We start from the raw sequence: 16,891 nt of genomic DNA on the forward strand, positions 1-16,891 counted from the left end.
CAACTGTCCCCTGTGTGTGAATCGGTGACATCTGCCCAGCGGACTGCACACTCTTCATAAGTAAGAGGCTGCCGGGAGCAACGGTGCAGGAGTCGGTAGGAGATACAGGCTGATGGGAGGCGAGGCCAGGGCTGTGTCCTTGCTTCTCCTTACTGGGACACTTTGGACGCTGCCCAGCAGATGGGGAGGTTCTGTCTAATGTCTGTCCAAGGAGGCTGGGCAGCTCTGGGCTCAGGGAAGCTGGAGGTTCCTGCTTTCGCTGTTGTTTAGTAACAACCAGGGGTTTATTCGACCCTCACGTGGAGGGTAATTATAGGCCCTGACTTGCCAAGGCACAGTTTGCTGGCCGTGCGTCCCCATCTCCACAGACTGGATCCTAAAATAGACCTCCAGGCCATCGCTGAGGATAGCGAGGCTTCCTCTGTCCTCCCGCGGCCCCTCGGCCCCACAGAAGCCACGCCCTCTGGGTGTCAGGGGGGGCTCAGCGCCCCCAGCCGGGAAAGGGCCAGGCGGCGGGTCCAGGGCTGGGGCGTTGGCTGAGGTTTAGCACAGGCTGAGGACTGGGATGGTGGCCAAGGCCAAAAGTAAGTGTGGTGCCTGCAGTGGACAGGGACCATCTTTGTCTCTATACCTGGGAAAACCATGAAGCCTTCCCCGGGCCTGAGGACAGGAAAGGAAGAGGGAGAGAGGTTGGACTTACTGCCTCCAGGCGTGGCCCACTCACATGCTGGAGCTGGCTGGTACCTGCTTGCCAGGGCAGACTGTTAAATAAACATCTCAGGAGTTTCGTGAGCCGGTTGGTAAACACAGCCACCATGAACATTTTAATTATGTGAACTTACTATTACATGAATTATACTAAAAACAAAGGTAACAAATACTCAAAATACAAAGGTAATGACTACTCATCATTTCCTAATTGTTTTACTATGTTTGACGGTCACCTCTGCTTTTGAGGTCATTTGCTTCTATTGTATCTGTAATGATGTGTGGACAGGGAACACTGCTTGCCATTCCAGTAAACAAAGAATGTTGCCCACCAGTCCAGTTCCTCAAGGACCCGGCCATCAGCCCCTGCAGCTGCCCCCAGCCCCATGGTGCACCCAGAGAACTCAGGGTGGAGAAAAACAAGAAGTCTTCTGTGCTTTGGATACTGGCCCCAGAGAGTTAAGATGCACATTGCAGAAATAACTTCAATGAGCCCAGACGCTGCATCTTCCTTTATATAGAAAAGCACTAAAATCATCAACTTGAGATGTCAGTTTCTTGTGACTAGCAGTAATCTTTTGATATTCAACCACATGTTGTTTTCCAGCAAAAAACTCCAATATATCCTGCCTCTTACCTTACCTCTTCTGAGCAGCTCCTCAGAGCTATTTGGGAGGCTGTCTCTGGGGCTATAGTCCTCAGTAAGGTTCCCTAATAAAACTTAACTCTCAACTTCTAAGTTGTGTGTTTTTCTTCAGTCGACAGGTGGGAGCACTATGCAACGCTGTCCTACAATGCATCTCTTCCCAACTCTGGATTCATGATGGTAGCTTGTGTCAGCTGTGGTGAGAGTAGCTACACTAGGGAAATTGGCGAACACCCTAAAGTAGAGCGTTTCATCCATGGAGAGCCAATTGTTACACAGATCCCAGCTCACTGACTGTTGCCCACCTTCCACCCAGTACTCAATATTCGTGACTTCACTAAATGCTCACGGCCCTCCTCTAACGCTGATATCATTTTATGGATGAGGATGGGAGGCTCAGCGAGCAGATGATAATGGCCCAAATCGCATGGCTGGAATGTGGTAGAGCCAGAAGGCCAAACCAGGTTAACGTGACTTGAAAGTGTGCATATCTTTGTCATCTGTTTTGGAAACTGAGTCAGATCAGAATCAAGAGAGACTCTGTTGTGGAGGACTGTTTTCTGCCTTTGCTGTAACATAGAACAGTCAGGACTCCCGGTTCCTATGTGGGCTGCATCACAAAGACAAAGAGGCATCTTCCCTACCGGGTGTGAGGACGCTAAGCAATCAAACCGAACCGTCTCCCACTCCGAGTCCCTGAGCTTTCATTTCCGAGCCCTGTAGGCTGAGGAGAGCTGAGGCAGATCTGCGGTCCGACTCTGAAGGCCCAGGGGGCTTCTGCGGCTGCGAACTTTGCTGTCAGGCCCTAGAGAGGAGAGGGCACTTGTGTTTAACATTTTGAGAGATGTACATTAGCTATCTGGTCTTCTTGGATTTATGGCTGAGGTGGATGCAAATTAACCTCGCTTCTCTGATCACCTTTTCTTTCCAGGGGAGAAGGTGATAAAAATACCAAATGGACAGTCCCTGCCTGATGCTGTGAATACAAACACACTTACCCGTGACCCTGGGACCACTCCTGCCCACTTTTCTAGTAGGAGAAAAGTATAAACTGATGTAACATTTGCATTCAAGCGCAGAATTAAGGGAGGGCAGGCTACCAGCTTGCACAGGGTGTGCTGGGGACACCAGCAGGTGACGTCTTCTCCTTCCTGTCCTTCTGCCCAAACAGAGCTGGGACTCCTACCATTGAGGCTACGTAACTTAACACCAGGTCTTCTGTTGAAAAGAGGCACTGTCGTAGCAGCAGCAGTGCGAATCGTTATGTGAGATTAGCTGGCTTTAAGGGATTAGGACCCATTCATTTTGCTGGAGCCAGAAACAAAATTCACCTTCAAAGCCTAAAACGCTGTGGATGAGAGTAGCTGGGGTCGAGCGGCAGGGGAACGGCAGTCAGAGGTCATGGGGGGCAGGGGTGTGTTCTGTGAGGGGCGGTGCAGGGCGGGGCGCTGCCCACTGGCTGGGGCGGCTCAAGCTGCTCCGGGCTTGGCCGGCAGCCGCCTCCTCTGACTTCCCTGGAGCTGTCTTCCTTTGAGCCTCCACGTGGACGCTTCCTTAGCAGACTTTACACCAGTGGTTCTCAAAGTGTGGTCCCTGGACCAGCAGCATCAGCGCCACCTGAAACTTGTGAGAAATGCACATTCTCAGACCCTACCTCAGATGTGTGAGTCAGAATCTCTGGAGTGGGTCCTAATGAGCTGTTTTTTAACATGCTTTCCAGGGACTTACGATGCACACTCGACTTTGACAGCCTTTGCTTTGCACAGACCTGCCTCCGGTCCTGCTCAGGCCGCCCCCAGGCTGCTCCTGGACCTCCTTGTTGTCCTGACCCACGCCGTTGCCTCTGCCTAGAACACCTGGCCTTACCACCTGACACTCCCTGGCCCTGGCCACCTGAGAAACCCTTCCCCACTTTAACGCTCCTCTCGAACGTGGCTTCCTCTATGAAGCTTCTTTATTCGCTCATCCATCACTGCCTTCATGTCTTCAGCACGTGATTATTATTTCCTCTGTGCCAGGCTCTGTGCTGGTCTTGGGGAATCAGCAGCTCTGGTAGGAGATGCAGTTAGAAGGGCAGGCAAAGACCAGATCCTGGGGGAAAGGCCTTGGGAAGAGTGGGGAGGAAGTGGCATTTGCTGGGATGCCAGTGGAAGGTTTTGAGCAGGCACAGGGGTAACCTGCGTGGTAAGTGGATCCCCCTGGCTCCTGTGGGACACAGGGGGCCATGCCGAGGGCCCAGCTAGGGGGCTCCTGCACTCATCCAGGGGAGGTGAGGGCGGCCTTGACTAGGGTGGTTGAGGGATGGTGGAGATGGAGCAGTCGTGGGGAGAGTGAGGGAGAGGAACTGAGGACGGCCCCTAGGCTTGTAGCCGGAGCTACTGGCTGCACACGGGCCCTAGCTGGCTCCCTCCCTCCCTCCCTGAATCATCCTGCCTCTGGGTCACGTTCCCCCCACAGCGGAGCTTGTCCCCCTCTCTCCACGCAGTGTAAACAGTGAGCAGGCAATGACCGCATGGGCCTATTCTTGACCCCAGCTCCTCCCTCACCAATCGGCCAGTTACGGGGACAAGTGACTCTAAGATTCAGTTTCCTCACCGGTAGAATGTGGATAATGCCACTCCCTGCCCCCTGGGATAGTTGTGCATGCGAAGCACTGGCTGAATGCCTGGAGCAGGGTAAGCATGGATGGTAGCCATCTTGACGGTTGTTATTCGTCTTAGGACAGAGCAGTTGTTCAGTGATTGTTGAGCGAGTCTGCTGGGCATGTGTGGTCTGGCACGTCCCCACTCTGCTTTTTCTGGATGCACAGTTGGCTGAATGAAGACTTCTATGTAGTGGCTTCATGTTATTTGTCTTTCAGTTTTTCCATCCATCGTCATTTGAAAAGCCCTGGTCCCTGGTGCTACAACGATGAGGATTTTACCCTTTCCTACTGCCGTCCTCACTGCGGAGGCAGTTAGAAAACTAAACGGAGCTGGTGGTGGCAGGTGAGGGATTTAACCTTCATTCTGTTTCAAAAAGGCAAAGATGAGACGCATTTTCAAAAGGGTTAGCATTTGGGCCCAAGGGTATAATTAGGGCTTTATTTGGAGTTAATGATATTGGCATCCCAGCAACCAGAGCTGCAGGTGAGAGAGGAGGTGGGGAAGACTGGGCACTGGGAAATGAGACTCAGCTGGTGCACTGGCAGATACAAGAGCCCTAGAAACACTGCTCACATTTGTTTGACTTTCAAGTTTAGGATAAATGCTCAGCATGACTTGCTTCCAGCAATAAATGAACAAGAAATCATCATCTGTCCCTGTACCCCACTCTTACTGCATCTTCACCAGGATGGTGAAGGCCAGCACATCACCAGCCAGCCAGATGCTCCTCTGTGCTCATCCTGACGTGCCGCTATGTTCGTCTTTAGACACACTTTCCTCTCTTGGCTTCCATGAGCCACTCTCCCCTGCTCTTCCTTCTACTCTGTTGGCCATCTTTCGGCTTCCTCCTGCATGAAGTCTGTCTCCCTTGTCTGACCTCTAAATGCTAGAGTTCTCAGGACTGGGTCCTGGGGCTTTTTCTCTTTAATCACTGAGTTATCTGATCCATTCACATGGCTTGAAATGTATGTGCGGATGACTTCTGCGTTTCTATCTCTAGCTCAGAACCTTCCTTTCTACTCTAGGTTTGCGTACCATTCTCTCCTCGACATCTTCTCTACTTGGCTCAGATGTCTCAAACTCAACGTGACCAAAATGGAACGTTTGCCCTCTAAAAGCACACCGCAACCCCCCCCCCCCCGCCCCAGCTCTATGCCAGTAAAACAGGACTAACAGAAACCAGGGCGTCTTGCCATCACGCTTTGTCTCATCTCCCACATCTAATCCAACACCAAGGTTAGTCAATGCCCCCCCCCGCCCCAATGTGTCTCAGGTCCACCTACTCCTCACATCTCCACTGCTGTTACCCTGCTGCACACCCCCATCGCGCCCGCCGGCCCCACGGCAACATCCTCCGAATCCCCTGTCCTCTTCTGCTTGAGTCCATTCTTCATCCTGCTTCCAGAGTGATTTTCTTCAACTCTTCACATCAGATCATGTCACTCTGATTAAACTAAAACTCTTCTGAGGTGTCTCTTGTGCTTAAGATAAAATCCAAGCTTCTGACAGCGGCCCTCAAGGCCCTGCATGTGTGTCAACCTTCCCACTGCTCACAGGCTCCACCCTGCCGGTGCCGGGTCTTTGTGGACCACGCGGGCCTCTCTCCTGCCTTGAGGCTTCAGCATGTGCAGACTCCTGTGCCCGGACTGTTCTCCCCTCTCCTGTGTTTGGGTGGCTCCCTCGTCCTGATCACCCTGCCTAAGGCAGGACCTCCTTCCTCTCTGCCCCTCTCTGCCTTGTTCACTTTCTTTAAAACACTTCCCACAGCTTGTAATTATTACCAATGTTTTGTTTATTCTATTAGTTGTTATCTCTGTATTTGCTGCCAGAATATAAACTCCTTGAGGCCAGGCACCGCCTTTCTGTCCTGCTGTTGCTCATCCCCAGCACAGTGTCTGGTACAGGACACACAGTTGGATTAAGGAGCCCAGAAGTCGTGCTGCTTCTTCATGGACAACCATGAGGAAGGAGAGACCCTCCGGGGACACCCAGGTTCCTACCTGGTTCCAACCTGAGAATCATCTTTGGTACCTCCCTCCCCTTGACTCCCAAATCAGAACGTATCAACTCCCCACACTGATGAGCTTCACCCCATTCCTGTCCCTTAGCCAGCCTTGCTTCGAGCCCCAATCGGCTCTTTTCTGGTTCAACCTGATAGTTGTTACCTGAAGATGGAAAATACGAAGCCCACGCAGTGAGTTAAGGTTGCATCTGCAAGTGGAGTTAGGGGACATGTCATCAGGTAGTGGAGAGGGTGCCATGTCCCAGACAGCTGCCCCCCAAGCATGGTCACAGCCACTGTGGGTCCCGGGAGAATCAGGCACACTGAGGGCTAAGGTCGGGTCTTCCGGGCAAGTTCAGGAGGGTGGGCACTTCTGAGCTGTACTGCATGTAAGCCTTGACCTCAACATCACACCGCGCTCTGGCTGAGGGAAGGTCTTAGTAGGAGAGGTCGGAGGAGCGTGGAGTGAGAGGCCAGAACTGGTGGGTGCTGGTGTTCACAGTGCTGGGCGGTCGGGAGCACCTGGTCCCCAGAGGCTGTCCTCTGTCTCGAGGAGGACAAAGTCCCCTAGGCTTCATCTTCCGCGGAGGCCTCCCTCATCCCGTTCCCACAAGTTCTGGCTCCGGGCTCACCCAGCATCCTGCCTGCAGCTACCTTGGCTGGATATAGGAGGGCTTGCTTTGGGCACTAAAGAGTTTAACTGCCACAGTACACACCAGTATTTAAGCCTGGGCGTACGTGTCATGACCCGGCCCTTCAGGGCCTAATTTTCTACACATGCCCTAATAAAATCTGAGTTTTGAGCACCAGGCACATCAAGATACAGTGACCCTGGGAGGCTCTGCTTGGGCAGCCAGCTGGTCTCCCTCTGTGATATCTCTGTCTCTCTTTGCTTCCTAGATTTGGAGCAACTGCTTTCCAGCTTCTCAGTCCCCTTTCTACTGGAATGAACTTACTAAGATGCAGTTTGAACTTACTCAGGGGTGTGTGCTCTTGAATAAACCCTCACAACTGGGCCCTGCTCTTCACTCTGGCTTTATCTTTTCTTCTCTCCCCTGCTATAGGCGGAACTATTTTTCTAAACAGATGTGGGCCTCTCCAGCTTCCAGACCTTGACTCATGTTGCTACCTCTGTGTGTCATGACCTAACTAGGCCATCCAGCCTCCATGCTTTCCTTATCTGCCAGGTGAACTCCTACCCATCCTTCAAAACCCAGCTCAGGAATTAACACAACATAGTAAATCAATTATACTTCCATAAAATAAATTTTAAAAAACCAACTCAGGCTCCCCTGGTCATCCTCTATACTTCCCATATTCCCTGTGGGTATACCTCTATCACTGTAGTTGTCATGTTAGACTTTATTCTGATATTTTTCTGTCTTTCCCCACCACTAACATGTGTGTCCCTGAGACAGGTACAGTCTCTCATCTCTGCCCTCAGAATGGGTGCATCTGTATAATTTTCATTATACAGATGGGGAAACTGAGGCCCAGAGAGTTTAGGAACTTGCCCCCAGAACTAAGTGGCCCAGCTGAATTTAATCTGTATCAGTCTGACACAGCTCATTGCTCTTTTTTTCTTTTTTCAAAAGAACTTTTTAGGGCTTCCCTGGTGGCGCAGTGGTTGAGAGTCCGCCTGCCAATGCAGGGGACACGGGTTCATGACCTGGTCCGGGAAGATCCCACATGCCGCGGAGCGGCTAGGCCTGTGAGCCATGGCCGCTGAGCCTGCACGTCCTGAGCCTGTGCTCCGCAACGGGAGAGGCCACAACAGTGAGAGGCCCGCGTACCGCAAAAAAAAAAACAAAAAAACTTTTTGTTGTGGGAAATTTCAACTCCATCAAACTACATATAAAGGTAGAGAGAGACTCACCTCCTTACTTCAACAATGACAATCTCACGGCTAATTTTAAAAAAAATCTCTATTCCCACTGACCTCTACTCCTATCTCTGAGATTATTACATACATATCACTTCATCTATAACTATTTCAGATGCTCTCTTTTGTACTTCCTGTATTTCAATTTTAAAGTTATCAAAGCAATACATACATTGGTTTAAAAAGTTAAACAATACTAAAAAGAGATGCTTATAAAGGCTTGTAAAGAAAAGCGTTCCCCTTCCCACATTTTTCTCTCCCCATGTCCTAGTCCCCAGCTGTTCACTTGTCCAGAGCTTGCCCCATATTTCTACAAACTTCTTGATTGTTTGAGTTGTCAGGCACAGGCATTATTTATTGACTTCCTGGTGGACAAATGAAGATTTAGCTCACTCACACTCCACCTCCCTTTTCCTTTATTTATTGGCTATCTTGGTAACTTTAAACAATAAAGCTGTATGTCTTGCTGTATAAATTATGGACAGTTTCTTTCTCACACTCAGTCTTTCTCTTATAATTGCAGATGTTTTATTTTCTAAGGTCAAAAGAGAAGACAGAAAACCAGTTACTCTACTGATGCCTGTGTGAAATATAGGTCCTTTCTGCTAAGAATTGCGATGGAGGTGCCCCTGTCAGAAGCTGTGGGCAGAGAGCCAAATTGTTGTTTTATTTTCCAGCTGAGCATCCTCAGGCCTGCAGAACAATGTCAGCTGTTCGATTTTATGTTCATGGTGCTACTCTCTCCAGGGCATGCCTGCGATACCCACACGCGACCATCTTGCCTTACCACCATGTTTGAGCTGTGATTCTCACACTAAGTAGCTCAGTGTTTTCTCTTGTAAAAGAGGTAGCTTTATCTTGATAGTACCAGGCACACAATGATCCCTTAATAGATGTTTGTTGAATGAATAAGTGATATGTGTTTAAAGAGCCAAACGTGAAATAAGGATGAGAAACCAGTTCACAAGTATCAGACTGGCAAAACTTTGGGAGGTGAGGATGTGAAGAAAGTGGGGATCTCACACACTGTTTCCGGGAGGGTAAACTGGTGTGGCCACTTTGGAGAGCCATTTGAAAATGCCGTATAAAAGCTGGTGATGGGCACAGCCCATTCTGCTCCTAGGTACTGACCTGGAGCCGGGGAAGAAACTCTTTCTTTTTTTTTTTATTTTGGTCACATCACGAAGCTTGTGAGATCTTAGTTCCCCGACCAGGGATTGAACCCGGGCCCTCCGCAGTGAGAGTGCAGAGTCCTAACCACTGGACCACCAGGGAATTCCCAGAAACTCTTTCTATAGTGGGCCAGGGAGGAAATACTTTAGGTTTTGTGGTCTTTGCTGCAACTACGCATCTCTGCTTGGGAGTATGAAAGCAGCCTTAGACAATTAGTACATGAATGGGTGTGACTGTGTTCCAGTCAAACTTTATTTACAAAAGCAGGCGCCTGGTCAGATTTCTACCTATAGTTTGCCCACCTCGGACCTAGGGGGACTCTCCCATGTGTGCATGAGAAGGTTCATGCCCCTCCTGTTTGTGATAGTGAAACCGAAAGCAACCTCTATCCATCAGCAGAAAAATTCATGACCTATGGTATAAATACAATGAAATGCTTGATGTATAAACATGGATAAATCTCAAAATCAAAATGAGGAGTGAAGAAAGCAAGTTGCTGAAGGAAGTAGTGTGTGATGGTTAAGTTTATGTGTCAATTTGGCTGGGCCATGGTGCCCAGAGATTTGGTCAAACATTACTCTGGATGAGATTAACATTCGAATTGGTGACTCTGAGTAAAGTGGATTGTCTTCCACAACGTTGGCGGGGCCTCATCCAGTCAGCTGAAGGCTTGAATAGAACAAACTATCCTAAACTATCCTGAACTGAGGTCCCCAGAGCCGGCAGATGGCCTTTGGACTTGACCTGGAACAATAGCTCTTCCCTGGATCTCCCACCTGCGGGCACCTTGATTTTGGACTTCTAGCCTCATTATAGTGTGAGCCAATTCCTCAAAATAAATCTCTCTCTCTCTAGAAACATCCTATTGGTTCTGTTTTTCTGGAGAACCCTAATACACAGTGTAATACAATTGAATATAAAGTTTAAAATCATGCAAAACAATCCTATAAAGGATTTATATACATATATAGTAATATTGAAACAACACTGGTGGGAATGATAAATGCCAAATGTAGAGCAGTGGTTGCCTCCGGGGAGGGGAATGGACTCAGGATGGAGCAGCACGAAAGGTGTTTCAGTTGTATCTGGAATCTTTGATTTTGTGTTTTTAAAAGAGGTCTGTAGCAAATAACATTAAGCTGGACACTTTGGGATGTTGGGCACCCCTTTATATGTGTTTGACATATTTCATGATTAAGAAAAATGAGATAACGTCACAAAACAACGAAAATCAGTACAGTGACTGGCACGCCCTAGGCCCCTGTCATGTGAGCGAGAGTGGCTGGAACAGTTGGATGGAGAAGGCAGGTCAGCGGTGGTGGGAGGCCACTAGGTGGAGGGCAGGGCGACCTCTAGAGCTCCAAAAGCGGCTTCTGGGCAGCGCGCATGAAGATGGAGCGGGTTTCTCCCGGCGTGGGAGAGGGGGCGGAGAAGCGTGGCCAGTGTGCTGGGGCTGGGAGGTGGCTGCAGAGGCGTGGGCCGGCCCCGTGGACATGGCCACGGTCACGTGGGCTCGGAGGGGCACTTTGTGTTTACCAGGAGGAGGCCCTGCAGAAATAGTTATCCTCGACTTCCCTCTGACAAGATTTGTTTCCTGGGCGCTTGCCAACATCAGAGGAACTTGTGTTGCTCAGAAATACATGGGGTACTTGTTGAGGCTTAAACCGGATTGCGAACTCCTCTTCCCTATTTCAGGTGCTGCTGCTAGAGCAGACACTGTCAGCGCTCAGCCACATCCCCTTGGGTTGTTTTTTCCACCCATCTTGCGCCTGTGGGTTCCCTGTGCTTTCACTTCGCGGGGTCCGCAGTCGGGGCTCTTTTTGGAGCAGTGCCCTCCGGCCAGCAGAGCCCACTTTTCAGTTCCCTGGGCGAGTCCTCTGGGAATGACTGACAGGCATGGGGTGTGAAAGCCCCTTGCTTGGGGTTGGGACAACTCTGAGGTGGAACTTCCCCTCCTGAGTTCCCCTGAAGCTGGCCCTTGGCCTGAGATGGTTTGCTTGCTCCCTCCTCCCTCACAGGCTTCCCGGGGACACCTCCATCATATGCCACCTGCTAGAGTCCTAGACTTGGGGTCTGCCTCTTGGGAATCCACCTAAGACAACGGTTCTTCTCATCCCAGAAACTCTCCAGGGTCAGGATGCTGCAAGCCGTCGTCCATCTAGAGGGTTGCTGGGCACACAGGCTCTGGAATCAAACTACCCAAGCTGAAAGTCTTGTCTCTGTCACCTCCTAGCTGTGTGACCTTGCAAAAGTTAGTTAACTGCACTGTGCCTCAGTTTCCTCATCTTTATTTTATTTTTTTAATTTTATTTTTTTTAATCAAAGTATAGTTGATTTACAATGTGTTCGTTTCAGGTGTACAGCACAGTCGTTCAGTTATGTGTGTGTATATATATATCTTTTTCAGATTTTTTTCCCTTATAGGTTATTACAAAATATTGAGTAGAGTTCCCTGTGCTGTACAGTAGGTCCTTGTTGGTTATGTATTTTACATATATTAGTGTGTATATGTTAATCCCAGACTCCTAATTTATCCCTCCCTCTCCCCTTCCCTTTTGGTAATCATAAATTTGTTTTCTATGTCTGTGAGTTTCCTCATCTTTAAAAAGGGGGTCATAAAAGTATGGGCCTCATAAAGCTGTTGTGAGGTCAAATGAGTTAGGTTATGCAAGAACCTCAGACCAAATCCTGGCATATAGTAAGTGCTCAATAAACGTTACCTTTGTTACCCTTCACTGGAACTTAAGGGACACTTAAGGGCAATCAGGAATTAATATGCTTTACCCCTGAGCCTGTGTCTGCTAATTTAATTTAATTAACCCAGGCTAATTTAATGAAGGGGACAAATAACCTCAATTTATTTGTTATGTGGACACATAACCTCAACTTATTACAACGGTGTAGAATGGACCGGTCAGTAGATTGGCAGGGTGGGTGTGGGGCTAACCGCCTACTGAGAGAACTCTAGAAGAATCCTCACTTTTCCTTTGCCTGAGACTCCACCCCACTGCCCACTCCCGAGGCTGGTTGAAGTGCAGGAAGGTGGGTTTGGACACCGTGTCCAGGAATGGGATTGGATAGGGAGACAATTAGGGAAGGACGGAGAAAGGCTCACTCATCCTTGTGTGAACATCAGCAAGAAAGAGAGGACAGAACTCGAAGTAGTGGACTTGGAACAGGAAACCGAGTTCCAGTCCTGCCTCTGGTTATCACTAGACACGGATTTCTCGTCTCTGAGCCTCAGTTTCCGCCTCTGTAAAAGGGGGTAATAACACCAGTTCTGCTACTCCGCAGAGAGGCTGTGAGGATCTAGGGGGACACAGCAGAGAACACGCAGGGTACTGTGTGCGGCTGTGCTCTGCAGTCCTACAGACGGCGCCAAAGCAAGGTGTCAGGAGAACACGGCCAGTGCATGTTCTTGGAAATTATCCTTGGAAATCCCTTAGGAGGGTGCCATCTGGGGGACCCACAGTCAATACATCCAGCACAGACGGGTTTTTCTTCATATGAAACAGTTGACTTAAAAGAGGAGTCATGCTATCTGGAAAGCTCCTCTCTTGAAACACCGATCATGCTCAGCAAGGCATGTCCCTCACACCAGGAGGGACCCGTGGCAAATGAGCCCTTGTGAAGAGGAAGCAAATTCACGCCTTCCATCTCTTGGGCACAGGGCACATCCTCACTGAGGGAGCAGAACGCCAGCACCAGTTAAATGGTGTCTCTCTCCCCTACGCTTGCTTAAGGTACAGGCCTGTAGAAGACCCAGGGCATTAGAACAGGAAGAAGAGCGCTGAGTTGCCCGGCTGCCTTCCACGCTGGGGGTGAGGCCCTGCAGACTTCTCTGCCGTCAGCTTTCAGGAACCCTCAACTCAGAAATACCATGACGCGGTTTTAGACTGCAAAGGGCTCTCGGAGATCATGCAAGGTGAAGAAGCAAGGCAGAGAGAGGCGTGACGGCCGACCCCAGGCCTCACAGCAAGCCCTTCTCTCTCTTTTTTTTTTTTTTGCGGTACGCGGGCCTCTCACTGTTGTGGCCTCTCCCGTTGCGGAGCACAGGCTCCGGACGCGCAGGCTCAGCGGCCATGGCTCACGGGCCCAGCCGCTCCGCGGCATGTGGGATCCTCCCGGACCGGGGCACGAACCCGCGTCCCCTGAATCGGCAGGCGGACTCTCAACCACTGTGCCACCAGGGAAGCCCAGGCCCTTCTCTCTTTAGCGACCGCAGCGAGGACTCATGGGAGAACCGTGGGCCTTGACCAGGGACGCAGGGCTTCAAACCCTGTCTCGATTAGTTGGGGATGTGTGTGCGCTAAAAGAAGTCCCTGTTTGTAGAACGGGGATGAGGAAACTTTCTCCCCAGAGTAGCAAGACGATTAAAAGATGTGCATGTGTAGCAGACTGCTAAATTGCTTGAGCCCAGACGGGGAAGCCACTCACCCCTCTTTCAGTGCCCAAGGGTGCACCCGCCCCGGTAGCAAAGTCGGAACCCACGACAGGCATGGCGGCCTGGGATACGCGGAGCGGGGTCCTGGCGAGAGGGCACCTGTGGGGTGGGGGAGGCCGTGGGGCCCCAGCCGAGGAGTGGCTGGTCTGGCGGGGGAGCGGGGGTCTCAGCAGAGTTCATGAAAGTGTCCCCAGGAGAAGGAATCTGGTTTGAACTCCAGCCAGACCCAGGCGTGGGGAAGCCACCCGACAGCAGCGCGTCTGGAAGGGAATTGGCCGCCCTCCTCTCCACGCCTTCCTTCCTGCTTACACTCTGGCTGCGTTAGAAACAGCAGGGGGAGTGGGGGTGGGAGAGCGCTGCTCCCCACCTTGTGGGGCGAGAACGAGGGTCCTCACGTTGAATAATAGTTGACCAGCTGTGCTGTTTACTGGATTGAGACAGTGTTTTGTGACTTAGAACGAGCACAGAATTTTTAATTACTTATAAGTCATCAGAAAAATCCTGAGACCATCCATGTTCTCAACCACGGGCAGGAGGCAGTATTTATCTCCCACTGAACACGTTGAAAGGGACCTTGGAAGAAATTCCTTTCAAACCAAAGCTGATTTTGTAAGTGGACCTCGAGAATCTCTCCTGTTCAACACACAGTTGACATCCATTGCACGCCCAGCGCTGTGCTTGGCATACGGCAGGCTCTCAACAATGTGTGGATTCATTTATTTACTCCTCGTCCCTCTGGGATCTCCAGGTCCTGGAGGCCAAGAATTTTGACTCTTTAATGTCTGAATTCCATAGTGCCTGGTGCAGAGTCAACCCATCAGTGCCTGAGGCATGAGCAGAATAAAAAGGAATTCTGTGCCAGCTCCACAGCAGCCACCATGACAAAGGTCACGCTGTCGAGCCTGCTGGTGAGGAAGGAGGCGGGGCCCGCGCGCACCCACATCACTAAGATCCTGTAGTTACATGTGACACGAATTACACCCACAGGCTGAGGAGCTGCAGCCTGATCTCTGACACTGACAGAGGCTTTTCCCACTCATGTTATTCTCCTTAAATTTCAAAAGAGTCGGGGCCATGATGGCAGGTGTAATTATCTCTGTCCTTTTGTAGATGCGGAAGCTGAAGGTGGAGAGATTAGGGACCCAGGCAAAGCCTTTGGTGAGCTGAGACTAGGTGAGACTCAGGACCCCTACTCCAAGCTCAAGCTCTCACCTAAAACCCAAAGCCACAGAAATGCAACTGAAAGAGAAAAGGTGGGGGTGGTTTCTCCCACCACAAACGGCAGCAGGAGAGAAGAAGACTTGCTGGATAATGTATGCAGTCTCAGGGTAAAGTGCAATTTTATGGTTGATGTAGAATCCTCAGGAAATTGGGAGCTGTCGTGGAAATTCTGAGATGAATGAGGGGCGGCATGAAGTGCGTGGCTGGCCTCACCGGATCAGGGTGGCTCCGGCAGGGAAGGGATGATTCTAGGCATCCAGAACTTGGCACAAACCACATTTTGCTGCTGGGTGACTAGGGGTGCAATACAGTTCCTGGAGCAGCCAGAAGGTGGCGCCACTCGCCAAGGGAACCCAGTCAGAGGCAGCCGCCTGGGGCTCCTCCGCCACTCTGATTTGGCCTGGAGGCCACTGTTGGATTTCTGCCACAAGGCGAGATGCTTCCCAAACACCAAGGGTTCATCTCTGATTGCCCCTGTGCAACTGCTAATTCCTTCTCCCTCGGGTACTGCGGAGTTGGCTGAGCAGATGGTAATAATAGGAGGGCCTTGCAATCCAAGCAGTTATTGTCATTTTAACCACTGCAAACAGTGACGTCAGTTACTACCACAGTTTATCGAGTGCTTGGCCGGCCAGACGCTAAGCCAAGTGCTCTAAGTGAATTATTTAATTCCCATGACAATCCTGTAGAGTAAATATTATTATTCATATTTTACAGATGAGAATGTTGAAATTCATAGAGGCTAAGAAATTTGTTTTAGGTCACAAATCCAGTCAATGGCTAAGTCAGAATTTGAATGCAGGTCTTTTGGACTCTGTAGCTTGTGTCATGAATCACTGGGATGCACTTCTCCGTCTGTCTTCCTCCCTCCCACGCTTTCCGTGCACCTGGCATTGTGCCGGGGGTTCGATTCAGGACCCGTCGGACTATACCTCTGCTCCTGGGGATGAATGAGAGCAGTGGGCCATTGGAGCATGTTGGAGAACAGGAAAGAAGGTTCACTTGTATCTGGTACCACCTTTAGGTCAGGCATGATCCTGGGCACTGTTCAAGTCAGAAATTCCAGGTGTCTGTTGGTTACACTTAATCTGGGTTTTTTGTGATCTCAGATCAGGTATGGGCTCTGGGCTCTCTCAGTAACCCTCTGACTAAAAATGTCTCCCTTCACTGACAGTTAGCAAGGCCTGGGATATATTCTGGCAGGTGTGTGTGTGGAGGGGGGTGTCAATAGAACTGCTTCATTAATGCTGGGGCACAGGTCACCACCTGACACTTGAAAATGAAGGAGGCGGCCAACATGTACTGCACGTTCCTATCCCAGCTGGCCAACTAGCAGAGCCACGAAAGATTAGGGAACTGCGCTCACGGGAGGGCAGTTTCTTCCCTTAGACGTCCTCCACTGCTTGGGAATAACGAGGAACTGTGACAGAAAGGTCTAGGGTCAAGGCTGGGGAGAGCAGAGAATTCCACCCTCTCATTTTACAGGTGAGGAACATTGGAGAGAAAGGGGTTTGCCTCAGGGCATGCAGCCCGTTAGCAGCACAAAGTGAAGACAGACATGGGAGTCAGCTGTATTTGGAATCTTCATGCCCATGGAGAGTGTGGTAAAGTGACCACCTGCTCAGAGGAGTTATGAAAGGGAATCTGGCCTATTCCCTGTGTGTCTGCAAGGAGAGGTGAGGTTGACCCAATCTCTTCGTTTAACAGTTAAGGAAACTGAGGTTCAGAGAGGTGGAGTAACTTGTCCAAGATCACACAGCAACTTAGTAGCATTTACTGTTTCAACTATATGAATAGCACTCTCTCGGGCTCTCTGTACCATGGCTTTCCTTTCTGAACCCCAAGCTCTGTGTGGTTTCATAGGATTTGGGATCTGATTTCAAGTGCAAAAGGAAGTGAGGGTGAGGTGGATTAGGTGCAGAAATGTTCGCATTTCTGGAACCTTTAAAATGACATTTGAGGAAATAGGATAAAATGTTGGAAATCAGGACTATAAGGTGATAAAAAACAATAGCTATTGATACGGGTGGAACTGTGTACCACCCAAAAGATATATTAAAGTCCTAACCCCTACTGAATGTCTGTAAAGGCAACCTGATTTGGAAACAAGATTTTTGCAGATGTAATCAAGTGGAGATGAGGTCATGAGGGTGGACCCGAGGCCAATGTG

At 50.1% G+C, this 16,891-nt stretch overlaps 1 protein-coding gene and 1 non-coding gene across 2 annotated transcripts in view; both read right to left on the reverse strand.

Annotated features, from left to right (window-relative positions):
• Positions 1–16,891, reverse strand: part of BFSP2 (beaded filament structural protein 2) — an 82,618-nt gene that overhangs the window by 48,882 nt on the left and 16,845 nt on the right. The window lies entirely within an intron of this gene.
• TRNAE-CUC (transfer RNA glutamic acid (anticodon CUC)) lies at positions 9,086–9,158 on the reverse strand. The gene has a single exon. It is a non-coding gene; the product is annotated as a tRNA-Glu (tRNA).

The sequence above is a fragment of the Mesoplodon densirostris genome, chromosome 5 (assembly GCF_025265405.1).
Source record: "Mesoplodon densirostris isolate mMesDen1 chromosome 5, mMesDen1 primary haplotype, whole genome shotgun sequence".
Lineage (NCBI taxonomy): Eukaryota > Metazoa > Chordata > Mammalia > Artiodactyla > Ziphiidae > Mesoplodon > Mesoplodon densirostris.